Source organism: Balaenoptera physalus (assembly GCF_965194825.1).
Source record: "Balaenoptera physalus genome assembly, chromosome: 4".
Classification (NCBI taxonomy): Eukaryota; Metazoa; Chordata; class Mammalia; order Artiodactyla; family Balaenopteridae; genus Balaenoptera; species Balaenoptera physalus.
Window position 1 is genome coordinate 131,569,076 of NC_138891.1, and position 16,932 is coordinate 131,586,007.

At 37.3% G+C, this 16,932-nt stretch overlaps 1 pseudogene across 1 annotated transcript in view; it reads right to left on the reverse strand.

Annotated features, from left to right (window-relative positions):
* Window positions 1–249: 249 nt before the first annotated feature.
* Window positions 250–16,932, reverse strand: part of LOC309660405 — an 89,729-nt pseudogene continuing 73,046 nt past the window's right edge. The window contains exon 2 of the transcript in view: window positions 250–12,024. The product of the transcript in view is annotated as an uncharacterized misc_RNA (transcript). The remainder of the gene's footprint in view (window positions 12,025–16,932) is intronic.

Genomic DNA, 16,932 nt, shown 5'->3' on the forward strand with positions numbered 1-16,932 from the left:
TGAGAGATGGAATAATAGTAATGGACCATTTTCAGTATTTACCTTTGAGATTTCTTTGTTCTTGTGTCTGGATGCAACCACATTGGTTTTACCTCTTGCCTCCAAGGAATAACTCTCTTTGAATGTCATTAATGAATTTGTTTTCATAAAGCCAGAGAAAGTTATGTAAAAGTCAGGCAAATGACTTAGTACTACACAACCACAAAAAGGTATTTTTTAATTCAAAATTTAATTTTTAAGTGCTTATTGCTTATCAGAGCCATCACTCGATATAACTAGTAGTGATGAGTTATCAGTTGTCCAAAGAAGTAGAGTGCTTTTGCTTTGTGTTGGTTGGTTGTTCTTTTCTTAGCTTTTATTTTTCAATCAATTATCATTCTTTCTGTTTGGGTCCTAGGGCAAGAATATGGAACAGTTCCTGACATGAAAGAATTTCTAACTGAGGGCGTAATAGGAATTCTCTGAAGGTAGAAATGGGAAACAGAACTAGAGAAGACTATTCTGGCTTCAGGAAAGGTGTCAGTGACTCTGATGCAACATGGAACAAAATACTCTCTCTTATCCCATTAGTGTCTACGACGAGCTCAACATTTTCAAAAGGATAATTATTTAACTAAAAACAGGTAAGGACTAATGGGTATGAAAAACCAGAATTGCTAACAACATTCAGACCATGGATCTCATGTTTTAGAAAAATCTGACTCCATACCATCCAAACACCTTCCTTGACACCTAGGTTATGTCAGTTTCATATGATTTGAAGTTCATGCTCTTTTCTAAGATGTTGAAAATCTATAATATTTTACAGACTCCAATGAAATATGCATAATTCCTTTCTTGCATTTATTCCTGAGTTACAAATGAACCATCCAATCAACTATACTTACTTACTTCTCTGACTGTAGCCTCTATAGACTCACAACAATGTAATATACCAGACCAGAAATTTTCAATCAAATTCTGTATGCAGACCTTCCATATGACACAGAGACTTTTACCCATGTTTCAGCTAGTCTAGTGACAAAAAAAAAAAAAAAAAAAAAAAAATCTAATGTAACCAGATAGTCAAAACTTATAGCTCAAACTCTGAAGTCCAACTCACAGGATTAAAATCCTGGCTACACATTTACTATCTGTATTATCTTGGACAACCTATTTAATTTATCTGTGTCTTCATCTTCACTGAAAAAAAAATGGAAATTAAAAAATACTACTTATCCAACTGGGTGGTTTGAGTTTAAAATGATGAAGTATATGTACACAGTGATTGGTAAATAATTAGAATCAAATTAATGAGGTATATTATGCTTCTTGGCACAGTACTGAATAGACAAGGAAATGTTCTTTAAATTCACTATACTTGGCTTCTAGGAAGAAAGCATGCTGTTAAACTATCTACGTTTTGAAGAACCTAGGGTAAGCAATGTCAATACACAAATCCTACCAAAGCCTTTCTGTTCAGGCAAGAAGAAATTCCTTGATCTATGAAGAATATTCTGTAGCATGTACCCAGTGAATCATTTTTGAGAATGCTACACAGATTATCTGGGTCATGTTCCATACTACTTATGCCCTTTGCACCTATAATGAATAGCTTTTCTTGGTCTCTGTCCTAAAATTTAAATTCAGTATACAGAAATCATGAGAATGAGGCTTAGGTCCAAGAAGCAAATATCATATAAAGTACTAAATGATATCTTGCATACTTTTGACACAGACATTCGAGTAAGCATTCAGTGGGCATGATATCATTTAGTTGTGACGACCTTCCAATGAATTAGGCATAATCTCCATTTTACAATTAAGAAACTGAGTCTTAAAAATGTTAACTTGTCCCAGGGCATATAGCTAGGAAACGGCAGAATTTGTATTTAAACAAGGCCTAGTCGTAATCCAAGGCCAATTCTCTTCCCACTACACTAAATTGCCTACTAAGCATTTCTTCCCATCCCCACACCAGTCTCCATTCCAATACCAATAGTCTTTAGCCCCTGAGTCCACACAATTTATCTCTATAAAGAGTTCCAATGTGCTCCATGTAGGGTTAGATTAGATACTGGTTTCTTCTTCAGCTAACTTCTCCTTAGGTGAGTGATCATGCTAAGCCTGGAAAGAATGACTGGCTCAGAGGAGTGGAACTCTTCCCTATTTGAGTTACATTGGTAATGTCTGCACTGTGAATGAGTTTCATGTATGCCCGCATGATTGGCTGTGACTGGAGTCCTGAGAAGCTGCCATGCAGATGAAGTCTCCTTACCATTGCCAATGCTGTGTTGCTGTCATTGCTGCTATGGCCAAAAGCTTTATGTCAGTGTTTCTTGCTGCATGGATACTCTGATGTTGTGACTGCCATATGCTCTGTTGCTATTGATGGGATCAAACAATGTTCATTCAACCTCTTTCAGACCTGCCTCAACTACCTCTCAACTCCATCCCTCTACAGAAGCACCTGTGTAAGTGGTGGTTTATAGATTTTAGGTTTAAATCTTCCTTTTTGGGGTGACCTCTGCCTAACCTATTCACAGAGCTGGCAGGTTAATAAACACTAGCTTTGTCATAGATTCAGAGATACTTGCCAGCCCACTTCAGCAAAGCATGGCATGTGGTTTTGAAACATTTTCCTTAGTATAAGGTGCTGCTTGCATCTTTCCAGATACAAAGCAGCTTAATCTCTCATTTTTTGGATGAATAGCTTTCCTAATATGCTGTAGGTTTCTGGGTTTATCTACACATCCCTGCCTCCACCCTTCATATCGAGTCTCCGAGCTCGCTAATCATGTTGCTAAATCTTAGCATTTCTTATAGACAAGGTCATGTGCTGAGCACTTTCAAATGATTAACTTATTGGGTCTCACAGTGGTCCTACCATTATCATCGCAATTTTGAGATTGAGGAAACTGAAATGGAGAGTGGTTTAAAAACTTGCACATAGTCACACAGCTGGGATTCAAACAGCCTTCACCAATGCAGCTAAGATCAGACCAAGGAAATCTGATTTCAGAATCCATGCTCTTAGCCACTAATTTATGTTGCCCTGAAAATCAGAACTCTATTTAAGAGCACATCCATAGTTTCCCAACAGCCAAGCTCTTCTAAACAAAATTAATGAGTCTTCACACCTTTGGACTCCATGGTTTCATGATCTTCAGAGCTTGTACCCCATCCTCTGGTGACTACCACCAATGCGTTCTTTTATTCTGGTCCATACTATACAAACAATGGTAAGGGGACATGTTCTCTTTTTTTCCTCCAAATATTTATACTTTTCATTCAGTGGGGGGAAAAAAACCCTGTAACATAAACCCCACAAATGTGTTGAATAAAAATAATAGTGACAATTGTTTTTAATGTAAATAAAGTAAATTTATTTAATACAAAGAATAAAGCAGTAAAAAGCACTTCAATAGTGAAAAGAGGAAGAAAAATACATGCTATAATTGAACTTATCATATGCAAACATCTCTGGCTCCATGGTTATGAAGTCCATGGAGGTAAAATTCAAAATTATCTTGTACTTGTCAAGCAATAGATTCAATATCATAGTTAACTAAAAGAGTGCTGTAATACGAACAAAATAGTGATGGACGGTGGGGAGACACAGGTGTGAATTGTGGTTCTGATGCTATTAACTATGTGAGCAACCTCTGATAGAGTTGAACCCATCAGAATTCACAGGACTACATGGGCTTCAAGGTGTCCCAAGGATCCAACATGCTGATTTGAAGACTAAATTCATTACTGAGGAGGTTATATGCTCAATAAAATGGGTATTGGCTTCTTCTCACAACTCTCTCTACCTCATTGCTTAAGTTAATTTGAAGGATAACATCTCATTAGCACTTTGTTTAGTTATATATGAAGATGATGCCTTATTCACAAAGAAGCCAGTCCATTTTGAATGTTCAAAGTGGCTTTCATGTTAGCCCCAAAGCTGACTCATCAGGGTGGGACTTGTCGAATATGAGTCCCAACATGTCACCAAGCTAACATTTTTTTTTTCCCTTAGTCACCATGCCTCTCTTTACTGGTAAATGGACAAAAAGAAATGTATGTGGAAATGGCCAATTGAATACTGATTAATACTCAGCACCAGAGTTTGGAGAAATGGCACCTTGGCAGAACTTGATAATATGATCAAGACATTTTAGGTAAGAGGCTGATTTGATTGAGCCCACCCTCATTATCCTTCTTACTCTTCACCCAAACTACTGAATGGGGCCATTGCCCTATAAACATCTGTCCCTTTGTCTGACATTTTGTTCCCCTCATCTTATTGAAAGCAAAATTTAAATGTTGTCTTTTTATAAAGCTTTTCCCTGATTTTCCTGGTTAGATGTTATTACTTATTCCTCTGAATTACCAATGGATTCTGACATGTTCTTTATTATGATTGTATTTTACACCAAGTAATGTGTTTACTTATAGTTGTGCTTGATAATTTGCTTTGTAACAAAACTGTTTCAGGTATGCTTTTCATTTGTGTTTACTCAGTGTTTTGTTTTTGACGGCAGAATGATGAACTCCTACATTTTCACATTATCCTGCTGCGTTTAGCATAGTTTCAAACTCATAGCACAGAACCTACTGGCACAATTTCTGTAACACATTCTATGATTTATTTAGCTCAGCTTCTGACAGTGAAACAACAGAAGTATATTTTTAGCACAGCACTTTGGTCTCCCTTTCTTGGGTCTGAAGCAAACCAAGAACATTGAGAAACTTTGAACAACATTTATACAAGATCCTCGTTGATGTGTAATGGTCTGGGGATATTATATATTGAAAAGGACACTTCTGAGTGTCCACATTCAGCTTGACAGGCTGTACACTCAACTTGTGCATAATGTCTTTGTAATAGATGCAAATTATTTATAATTTTGAATGACCACTCTCGTGTGATGAAAGATCCCAGTATGTCCTCCACATGAACCCTACAACTAATTTAATTCTTTGCACATTTATATTTATCATTACACAGAGGCTTCTATTGCAGCTATGACTCTCCTGCTTAAATGCATTAAATGGATTCTCATTGCTTTTAAAAATAAGATCCATTCCCCTTAGCCTGGCCTACACCACCTTTTAAGATCCAGCTGCTGCCTATTTTTCTAACTCCAAATCTTATCACTTCTCTTCTGCCCAATACGCTTTATTCTCCCAGGTCTCTACTCAGCTCCTTGACCATGTCAAGCCTTTCCTTTCCTCAGTATTTTGCACGTACAGCCGCCTGTTTCATTCCTTCACTGTCCTCTCCCCCTCTTTATACAGCTCCCTTCCTCATTTGTTGTGTCTCAACTTAAGTGATTTCCTTCATCATCCCACTTAAAAAAGATACCATTCTCAGAGAATCATTTTTTTTCTTCACAAAACTTATCTCAGTTTATAACCATTTTACATGTTTCTTCATTATGTCTTTGCCACTACACCGTGAGTTCCATAAAGTCAAGAAGTATGTATATCTTTCTCACTATTATATCCCCAACACTGAACACCATTTCTGGCTGTTACATAATAAGAGCTCCATAAACATATTTTGAAAAATTAATGACTAGAAGGTGCTAAATGAAAATTCACTCAGATTATAATTTAATGTCTGAAGGAATACAGTTCTGAAACCTGAACATACCCAAGAATTGGCAAGGGTACAGAGGTTAAAGAAAAAGAAATAATGATAACCATGCCTACATTTCAACTACCCCTTTGTGAAATAAGAACAAAATCATTAAGGAAGCCTCTTATTAACATGGCACAAACTGAGTCAATTATTTTAAAATAACATTTGATTGCACATAGGAATGTTTTTGAAAGCTTTTACCAAGAAAAAGGGCACCACTTTTCACTGTCAGCACGGAGTCCTGTTGCTAAATTCTGAGGGGCAAAGACAGGACATCCTCTAGGCCAACATTCACACAATTTTCCCCAGCAGTCAGCCTCCTTATTAACCTCACAATGTGTAGTAAATTAGTAAATGTCTGTGCAGGTCCAAATCTCCACATGTAAGATAGTGTCATTTGTGAGTAGGTCTGTCATTTGTGAATAAAGCCACTCCATGAGTTCTTTTCTCTTTGGGATGAGGCACTAACTTGCACATTCTATTTAACTGAGTGTTGAATTAGTAGGTATTTCAGCATACAATTTTGATTTTGACTGGTGCTGAATTTTTAGAGGGAGTTACCTGGCTTATTACAACGGAATGACGTAGGTGAGGACAGCTGGTCACTTGCAATTGTTTTCATTCAACCTATTAAAAACTAAGTATTAATTTTGTAGACACTTGAATAATGATAATTATGTAGTCTATTTCATAGAATCCTTGAGAAATAGGTAGAAATAATTACCTGATTGCTTGTGGTGATTGCACACTTTGCTACTAAATGGTTGAACAACAATTTCCCGGTCTTGAAGTATACATGATTGCAGCTGCAGTGGTACCTCCTAACCACCAGAGGGTGGAATATTAACATTTGCTGTGGAGAAGTGATTAAATATAAGGGTTTTACAGTTAGACTGCCAGCATTCTAAGCTGAGATCTACAATCATAAACTATAACCTTAAATTTCTGAGGTGGTTTCTTCACTTTTAAAATTAAATTTATGAGTATCAACCCCATAAGTGTGTTTTAATGATTATATGAGATGATATATTATATAAGATACTAGATTGCCTGCCACATATTGAGGGATAAATGAGTAGCAATTATTTCTGATCAGGTGAAGGACCATCTTGTAGACCAAGGTGTTGTTCTTATGGCAGCATCAATCTGGGATTGATATCATACTATAAGGTAAAATTAAAAAGTCTCTTTTTTGTGTTTGAGATTATGTTGTTTGTGTCTGTAAATGTTGCACATTCCACCCTTTTAAGGGTTGGATTGTGTTTATCATTACCATTAAAGACCTAGCCAACCTGTCTCCATCTCTCAAGAGCTTGGCCCTTGGTAGCTATCACGTTGAATAGTTTATATTGCTTTTATATTGATTATGGGGCTATGCTGGACTTTAATCACTTGTTCAGCTGTATCAGAGTAAACAAAAATTCAAAAATTAGAGTTACCCTTCAGTAATATGATTCACTTAAGTTCTTCACAATTTATTTCCTCTCTCCTTGCCTTATTTTATGGCACTAAACAAACATGCCAAAGCACCTAAAGTTAATTTAAATCCATTCCTCTGTTCCAACCCTAGATACAGTGTATAGCAATGGAATACTAGGCTGAGTGAAAAAACCTGGCTTCTAGCCCTGTTGGTTCTGTTAATTCACTGCATGAATTTGAACATCACTCTGCCTCTCCGGATATCCTACAACATAATGAGTTTAGATGAGAAGATCTCCAAAGTGCTTTCCAGTTACCACATTCTATGATTTTCTAGGAGAATCTCAATATCTTAGAGTTGAAAAGGACATTAAATGGCATCTTGTCAAACCTACCTACTGAATGAAAGCCACACTTTCATTTAAGCCATATAATCTTTATTAAGAGTATTTATGAAACATTTTAAAGGACAGACAAAAGATTGATGTTTGTAGACAATTAGATGCCATGCATGCTGGTAGAAATACACAACTATAAATTAATAGTTCTATTGTATTTGAGAATAACTCTGAGAATAAATAAAAAGTATGTTTCTCTGGCCAAGAACACATTGGTCTACCTCAAAAGAGTGTGCTGAGGGGAATGTCCAACTTCCTTTAGATATAACATTCTGTAAAATAAGTCAAGTACCATGTAACACTTCTCAGACACCGTAATGCACATACAAAAAATTTTAAGCTCTGGAATACTCAAAATTATGACATTATGACCATAATAATGATCCTATGTGGAATATGGAAATAATCTCTTGCCAACTTTCTCTGTTTATAATGATAAATAGATTCTCTTAGAATGTGATAATAAAAGGATTCACATGTGACAACATTTCTTCTCTGAATCTATTTCTAAATAATTGTGCTTCTTGGAATAATCCTTGATCATTGACAATTCAATTAAATCAGACTTTGATTCAAAGAGCCATAAAGAAAAAAGAAAAAAATCAAGAAAAGTTAGTTGATTACACAGTGTCTATGTAGCCTTTAATGACGAGTAATTTTTAAAAAAGAATGAGCCATAGTATCTCAACCATCTAAGCATTAACCCCCATATTTTCCACCCCTTTGTTCATATGTCATGGATGTGAAAGTGTCATGGCTTATTATAGTAATTACACAGTTGCTTTTGTTCCTTTCCCCAGATGCACTTACTCTGGCCTACTTCTGAGGTTAGCATTTGGTGAAGTTATTTTTCTGCCTTTGTGTGATCCAAAAATGTGAAGTTTTTTGAGTTCTTCCACTTCTACCACGGGTACCTGAAGTTGTGACAATATGCCATTGAGATGGTGCTAAATAATTTTTTATGATAATGATGACCAGAGGATTGATGACATTGATGGCAAGTAGCTTAACTAGAGTTCAACCAGTAAAAATGAATGTATGTTTGATGTCACTGACATAGTATGTATTCTGCAGACTGTCACCCTAGCTCCATTTTATTTATTCATTCAATCATTCAATTAACTTTTATTGAGTCTTTATTACTTACAAGATTCTGTTAGATAAGATTCCATCATATTTTTTGAAAATATGACAAGGGTAAACAAACAGACAAAACAGTACTAATTAAACAAAATAATAATTTAAATGAAACATTTAAAATAGAGACTTTGTAATTAACAGAATATAAATATATATAATGCTGGCATTGTGTAGGGAATGATCAACTCTATTGATTTTGGAGTCTATTTAAAAGAAGTGAGAGAAGAGATAGCATTTCCATGGGTTTTGAAGGTTAAGGGAGGTGTGGCGTTAATTCTAGAAGTACTAGACCATATAAGAGCTCAGATCTACACCATGTGTTCAAGGAAATGGAATTAGTTAGCATTGATGGAGTGCATGTTGGTGGAGTGTATGTATGTGAGGAGTGGTGAGAAAAGGACCTGGGAGAGGGCAGAGGTGGGCTGCAAATGGCCTTTAACATTGTATTAGGGAGGCTTTATTGGGAAGGGGGTTGTTTCAGGTTTTAAATGAGTGTCTCATTTAGGAAAACATTAGTTACAAGTAACAGAAATTGTAATTCAAAATTGCTTAAATCAGGGGTCCACAACCTTTTTAGTACCAGGGACCGGTTTTGTGGAAGACAATTTTTCCATGGACTGGGGAGGGGGAATGGTTCAGGCGGTAATGTGAGTGATGGTTCAGGTGGTAATACGACTGACTGATGGGGACCAATGGGGAGTGGCAGATGAAGCTTCACTCGCTCGCCCACCGCTCACCTCCTACTCTGCGGCCCGATTCCTAACAGGCTACTACCGGTCCGCAGCCCAGGGGTTGGGGACCCCTGGCTTAAATAATAACATTTATTGTCTCATGTTTACCAAAGTCCAGAAATAAGATGGTCTGGGCTCTGTTCCTCAGCATTTCTCTTGGTTTTACCTTCTTTCATGTGATGGTTTAATTTTCAGGCCACATGCAAAATGGATGCAGCATTCCACATATGATATGACAAAATCCAGAGGAAGACATGGTTGCTTCAAAAAACTTCACAAGGGACTTCCCTGGTGGTGCAGTGGTTAAGAAACTGCCTGCCAGTGCAGGGGACATGGATTCAATTCCTGGTCTGGGAAGATCCTACATGCTGCGGAGCAACTAAGCCCGTGTGCCACAACTGCTGAGCCTGCATGCCCCAACTACTGAAGCCTGTGTGCCTAGAGTCCTTGTTCTCACAAGAAGAGAAGCCACTGCAATGAGAAGCCCATGCACTGCAACGAAGAGTTGCCCCTGCTCACTGCAACTAGAGAAAGCCCGTGCACAGCAACGAAGACCCAACGCAACGAAAAAAAAAAACAAACTTATATATACTACCAAAGTAAAATAGATAGCTAGTGGGAAGCAGCCGCATAGCACAGGGAGATCAGCTTGGTGCTTTGTGACCACCTAGAGGGGTGGGATAAGGAGGGTGGGAGGGAGACGTAAGATGGAGGAGATATGGTGATATATGTATATGTATAGCTGATTCACTTTGTTATAAAGCAGAAACTAACACACCACTGTAAAGCAGTTATACTCCAATAAAGATGTTAAAAAATAAAATAAAATAAAACAAAAACAAAAAAACTCCACAAGAAGAACTTTACCATAAGCACTTCTCCAGATCACTCCTTTTTTCTCATTGGTTTAAGTCATATCACATGCTCCATTCTGAACGATTCACTTTCGGTAGGGATTGGGGTGCCAGATTCAATCCTGAAACCTGGGACATAGCCATGCTGATATAAAGAAATGATTGTGGGTAGTTAAGAAGAGATACACAAGCAAAATTCAGTTGTGGGAAGAGGAGGGAGGAGAAAAACAACTATGAGGGCAATGAACAATAGGCTACCCACATGCACTTACATATTTTCTTTCCACTTACGTATTTTCAAATGTAGATATATGCATTCCCCCAAACAAGAAAACTTAGTAAACTATCTAGTTATCCTATCCAAATATAAGCCTATGATATCAAGGAGTCCTCCCTCTCAGCTATTTCCTACTCATGATATTGCCATGTTTCTGGAAGTTCTCAGGAGACTTCTATGAAAACAGCTGGCCTTATACTGATCAAATAGAAGAAAGAGAATGACACATCAACATTAAAAAATGACTCAGAAATTGTATTCCTTTTATTATAATAAAATGAATATGTGGTTAATTTCATCCATACTTAACATGTTTGTTTCATTACACAGGTTACTGCAGTCAGTTAATATTGTAACCTCAGAATTCCATTAGAGCTTGCATAAGTCTGTAAAAGGGTCTTATAAAAAGTATTTTGACAATTCCTTCATCTAAAACAGCCAAGCTAGTACTTGCTGAAGCATCACTGCTGTCTCTGGAACTTTTCTTCTTGGATCTGACCCATGACTAGTTTAACCAAAGTAAGGTATCCTGAAAAGGAAGAAATGACCACTCATAGGAGAGTTTAGGATAATCTCCTGCCCAAACTCTGATTCCACTTGCCAAAAATTCCAGGGAACTAACTCTGTTTTGGCAGATAATTCTTCCAATCAGGGAATCTGCTCCATAAATTAAATACTTCTTTTTAGACAAATAACAGTAGATTTGGAATTCCCAACAGACATCTTTTAAAAAAATTAATAGTAAGATTTATGAACTGATATCAGATTAAATGAGTTTATTTGAAAGGAAAAGAGACCTCTTGTACTATTTTTAACTAGAGAAGTAAGGGGGAAAATAGAAGAAAACAGAATGGATACTCTCTGAGATAAATTATTTTAATATTAATAGGATTTTTAAAAATTATCATTTGTCTAGGTAGTAGAATATAGACTCCAGCCAGAAAATAGCTGAGATTAACTTTGAGGGATATAACTGTGGAGTCACAGTCTAGAACCCTTAAGTTGATTGATCAGCAGTAGAAGCCAGATATACAGGTTGGTTGGTAACAAGAAGTTTGGCGGATCCTAGAAGCCATGTATGTCGGGCGGCAAAATCTGGATCCATGGCTCAGGGAAGGGAAGCCACAGATTCCATAACCCAGGGGTCTGAAGCCACGGGATGCACAGCCTAGTGAGTAGCAACTTCTAGATCCATAGCCCAGGCAGTAGGCTCTGCTGGACCCACAGCTCAGAGATCCAGTGTGAGTTGACCGGCAAGGACTGCAGGGCGTGGAGGTCCTCGGATGGTAGCAGAATGTCTGGCAGGGACTGGACACCACACGGTACATCTGGCACCTGGTGGGCTCATCTCAGGTCTCCTGACAGCCACTGTAGAGAGAGGAGCCCAGCTGGCAGGAGCTGGAAGAGCTGAGGTCAGTGCTGTAGACCAGGTTGCTGGGGTGGAAGGAGCCTGGGTAGCGCAGATAGCCTCCAGGGGAGTGGGAGGAGAAGTTTCCAAAGCAGCAGTTGTAGGACATGTTGACAGGAGATGTGAGTTCAGCTGAGTTACTGTGAGAAGATGTTCTGATATGCTTGGCTTCTCCCAGCCATGTTTATATATATATGCTCAGTACACTGGATGTGATGCAGACCCTCCCTGTTCTTGTGCATGTCTTGTCATAAAAATAGTTAATTAACCTAGGCTATAATTATAACTGAACACATTCCTGTTTTTTCTTAACTGCTGTTCAATTAGTCTGCTTTATAGAAGCCACTCTGCTTCTCTCTCTCTTTTTTCTTTTTTTTTTTTTTTTTTTTTCAGAAATTAGGTGTGGTTTGCCTTCAAAGACATTGGTCCTGATGCATAAAGATGGTGCCCTTCCTTCCTCACTGAGATTGACTGATTTTGTGCCTGAGTGTGTAAATTGTTACTCCTAACAGTCATCAGCACCTCCCTCTCAGATATTTATATATGTTTTATGGAGCCTTTACTATGTGTAAAACATTGCAGATTGTGGGATCATTTAATCCTTGCAACCATCTTATGAAATAGGAATTATCACCAATTTAACAACCCAGGTGTGACTACCTCCAAAGCCAGCAGGAACAGCAATGCTGTGCTGAAGCTTAAACTTTCAGCTCCCAGAATCACGTGCACAATGAATACCGAGGTGAGAAAAACATTTCAAGGTGATAACATTTGCATTTTGTCAGATGTGCCTACCTATACATTCTTACCTCTTTTATGGAAAACCAAGCACAGCCACCAAATTCTTAATGCTTTCAGTTATTTTTTTTAGCATTCAAAGTTACCATGGAGATGGTTATTTCAAGCTCTTCCTCTATTTGTCCTCTCATTTAGCTTATCATCATTAAGCAACTCATGTTTGATCCTGCATGGAGTTATTGAATTCCTTTTCCACATGACGCAGAGATTCTTTGGCAAACACGTAGACTATCACTGAGAATAATTGCTAAAAACTAGTATACCTTGAGTGAGTTGACTACCAATGAAATACATTTGCAACAACTTGAATTTTAATAGTGTGCTAACCTTTGCCAACTCAGTTGGGAGTGAGAAATGAGACACCTTAGAGAGTGATTCATTTCACTCCCTGCTGAGTTTCTCTTTTGCTCATCATTCTAGAAAGACAAAGCAGCAAAAAACGTACCTTCATATTAAGTAGTTAAAATTAACCTTATCACTATAAAAAATCAATGGTAGAAAAGTCTTAGAATTAGAAATGTCTTTTTTTTCCCACTTATTGTAATATCCAACTTCTGCCTTAAAGCATCTTTTAGAAATTGGAAAGCAAAAACCTATTTATGTAATTTGATCTTTTCTATTTGCTTCCCAGTGATTCTTTTCTATAATCTTCTATAGCATTTGCTTAGCTGGCACCAATGGAATAGTGTGTCCATTGTCTTGCTTGCAAATTTCTGCCAAATGTCTTGCTCGCTTCCCCAAACCCTTCTCATCCCTCAAAGCCAAAATCAAATTCCTCATGTCTGACAGGTGTTCATCTCAACTGTTTAAACTCTTCTGCAATAAGGATCTTAGTATCTTATTAGCTATCCATTTGGGTGAACAAACATACACACACACACATACACACACACACGCACACACACACACACGGAGGAATTGGAAGAGATATCTTTTGAAATGGATTGTGCAGACTGAGTATGATTTCAGTCGTTTGAACTTGCAGGACAGTCACATACACTGTAAGAGTGGAGTACCCAGAAGTTCCACAGGATCAGCAACAGGGTTTAATTTTCTTTGATCAAGCATCTGGCACACAGTGAGTGCTCCAAATTATTTATGAAATGAAGGAATATATCAAATCATTAACTTTTTATTTTTACATTCATCTAAAACAAGTGTGTGCACACTAATTGTCTTTTAAAACTTACCTTTAATACAACATTAAGTGGATATAAATATCTCTTTCATAATTAAATGTAATCAAATTAATCATAACCAGTTGAGTGCTTAAGGTGACCCTAGATCTCTGCCCCTCACCTCCAGGCCAAGCAAAGTTACCCTTGTGGCCTTGATCAACCATTTCTTTCTCTGTCCAACAGCTTCATCCCCATCCATTCTAATGGTTCTGTTTTCTCAGACTTACAGACATAGCTAACCATCTTCAACCCCAAAATGTTAGTGTCATTTCCCCCATGATTATATAGTTCTTCTTGTTTTTAAAGACAAAATTCTCTAAAGATTTGTGTGATCAGTTTGTCAACTATTTAAATTCTTACTGTCTTTTCAATAACCATGTTGTTTTTCTCTGGTTTAACACTCTTCTGAAATTTCACTGGTATGGCCAGCAGTGACCTTTATGCTGCTAAATGTGGACATTTTGGGGATGATCCTATGCAAATGTTTAACCACATTTAACACAGTTAACTGTGTCCCTGATCTTGAAATATGTTCATCTATGAATTTCTGTGACATCACACTCCTGATTTTCTATCTAACTTTCACCAAATTCAATTTACCCTTAGGTGGCTTCCTGTATATAATGTTTTTTGAGGCTTCCTGTTGATCTCACCACTTATTCTCTCTGTAGGGGAGGTAGCTTCCATTCATGACTTGAAATACTGTCCATATTGTGTCATTCAAATGTATATTTCCAGTACACACCTCCTTTTATTAAAATTCTAGACCCAGATATCCAATTACTAACCATTTCCATTTAGAGATTTTATAAGGCTGTCAAAATTGTATGTGTATAAAATTGAACTTTTATTCTTCCCTAGGGAGAAAAAAAATATTTTTTTCTCATCTGAGTAAGCAGTATTTCGAACCACATAGTAGTTTAACTCAGAAACCTTGGAATCCTCTTAATATATGCAATCCACTCTAAATATGACCCATTCTATCTTCTGAACTTATCATAAATCTCCCCAGTCCTCTTGCTGCCTTCCTTCCAGTCTAGGGTTTCTCAGCCTTGTCATCACTGACATTTTGAACTGGGTATTACTTTGTTCTGGGGAGTATCCTATTCATTGTAAGATATTTGGCAGTGTCCCTGGCTCTATTCACTAGATGCCAGTAGCACGTCACACACAAACACACACACACACAAATTATGCCAATTAACAATGTCTTCAAAAATTACTTGAGGGCTAAAGCAGTTCTGGTGGAGAACCACTGTTCTAGTTCAAGGTAGTCTCCTTTCTTGGTGGGACTACTGAAATTGTTCAACATGGCCTATTTCATTTTCAGAAAAATGTCTCCTCCAATCTTTTCTCTCTATCTCTGCCTGATCAATCTTCTTAAAACAAAAATCAGGTCCTGTCACTGTCCTGATTAAAACTTCCCCATTGTTTTCTAATACACGTATGATAAACACAAATCCTCTACATGGTTTGTAAGGTTGCATGAACATGTCTCTAACCTCATCTTCACACCATACCCTTTCCCTCTCTCCCAAACACACTGCCTCTGTTCCATAGTTAACATAGCGCAAGCTTTTTCCTACCACAAGGACATGCTGTTTCCTGTGCCCTGAATGTTCTTTCTTCATCTGGATAATTAAGATAATTAAGCCTTTCCTTACTTCCTAACTACCATATCCCAGAATAAATTAGGTTCTCCTATTATGGTAGCTATCATCCCTGTAATTAATTTTATTATTTTTATAACATATTTATTTTTTAGACTGTCTTCTAGGCTAAAGCAGTGCAACATAAACAAACCAGTCCATGGGAGTCAGTTACCATCTGCCGTGAGACAAATAATGTATGTCAAGTAAATGAGTGCATCGCTTCCTTCATTAAGAACTCCTGCATGATTAAAAGATGTCAGTTTAAATAAATCATAGGTTTGATAACACCATTGATTCACCTGGTCTATGACACTTCTTAAGTGGCACATCTCTGACTGTAATCTCTTGGGAGAGACAAAAAATACACTCTTTGTTGTTCAACAGTGAATCCTCAGCTCAAGAATAATCAAAGTTACATAGTTGTTTCTCAACAAATACTTACTTAATGGATAAATTAGGGAATTGATGGGATTATCATCACCTATCTTCTATCTTATCCTGTCTCTCTCCCTCCAAACTTTTGCTTGATCCACATATCCTTTTAGATGTTTCACAAAAACATTAAACCCAGCAGAGGCTCAACTGCTCTCCTAAGCCATCTCCTGAATTAGAACAACTTCTAATTCTTTTGCACACTATTATAGTTACAGTAAACCATCTATGCAGTTCTTGGGATATATTCATGACCTCCCTTTTCCTCACTTCCCATATCTGATCTTGGATAAGCATACCTTGCTATTTTTTTAATCTCCAAAAATAGTAAAATCCTTTGTTTTTCTATCTGGCCATAACTTAACTATTTGTCTGTTATTGCAGGTGGTCTCCAGAGCCTCTGGTCTTGCCTATCTCAAATCTATTTCCTATGCATTTATCACAATGATTTTTTTTTTTTTCTAAAGTCTATGTTGGTCTTTTCAAACTCGAATTCAACTTCCTAAGTCTTTAATTCAAATCATCTTATGATCTGACCCCCAATTAGTTCATACCTAGTGTCTCTATGCCCTCATTTTATCTTCAAAAGATACTAGATTGCTTCCACTCAGCTTAAGACTGAAGGCAAAGAAGTCAGTTATGCAAGAGGATCTTTTTTCAAGAAGCTCAGCATCAGCGATGAGTGTTGGAAGAGAGAAGATGAAAGGCGGGACCGGAGACAGACAGGAGCCAGATGACAAGGGGCTCTGGACGTTCTTCAAAAGTCCAAAACACTTTGAAAATCAAAAACATCCTTTAGAACTAATTTGGTGGTGAAAGAAGGCACTCTCTGTTCTCTGGATAGAATGACATGATCAAACTAATGGAAACTGTGCATATACTTTTTTCTTCCTCTTCTTAGTGTGGATATATTGTGCCTCAGAAATAAACAAATATGTTTGATTATAGGTTTTTTCCCCAGATACTACCTGGGTTATTATATTACATACAGTTTACACATTCTATTATCATTCTAAAGTCTGAAAAAACTG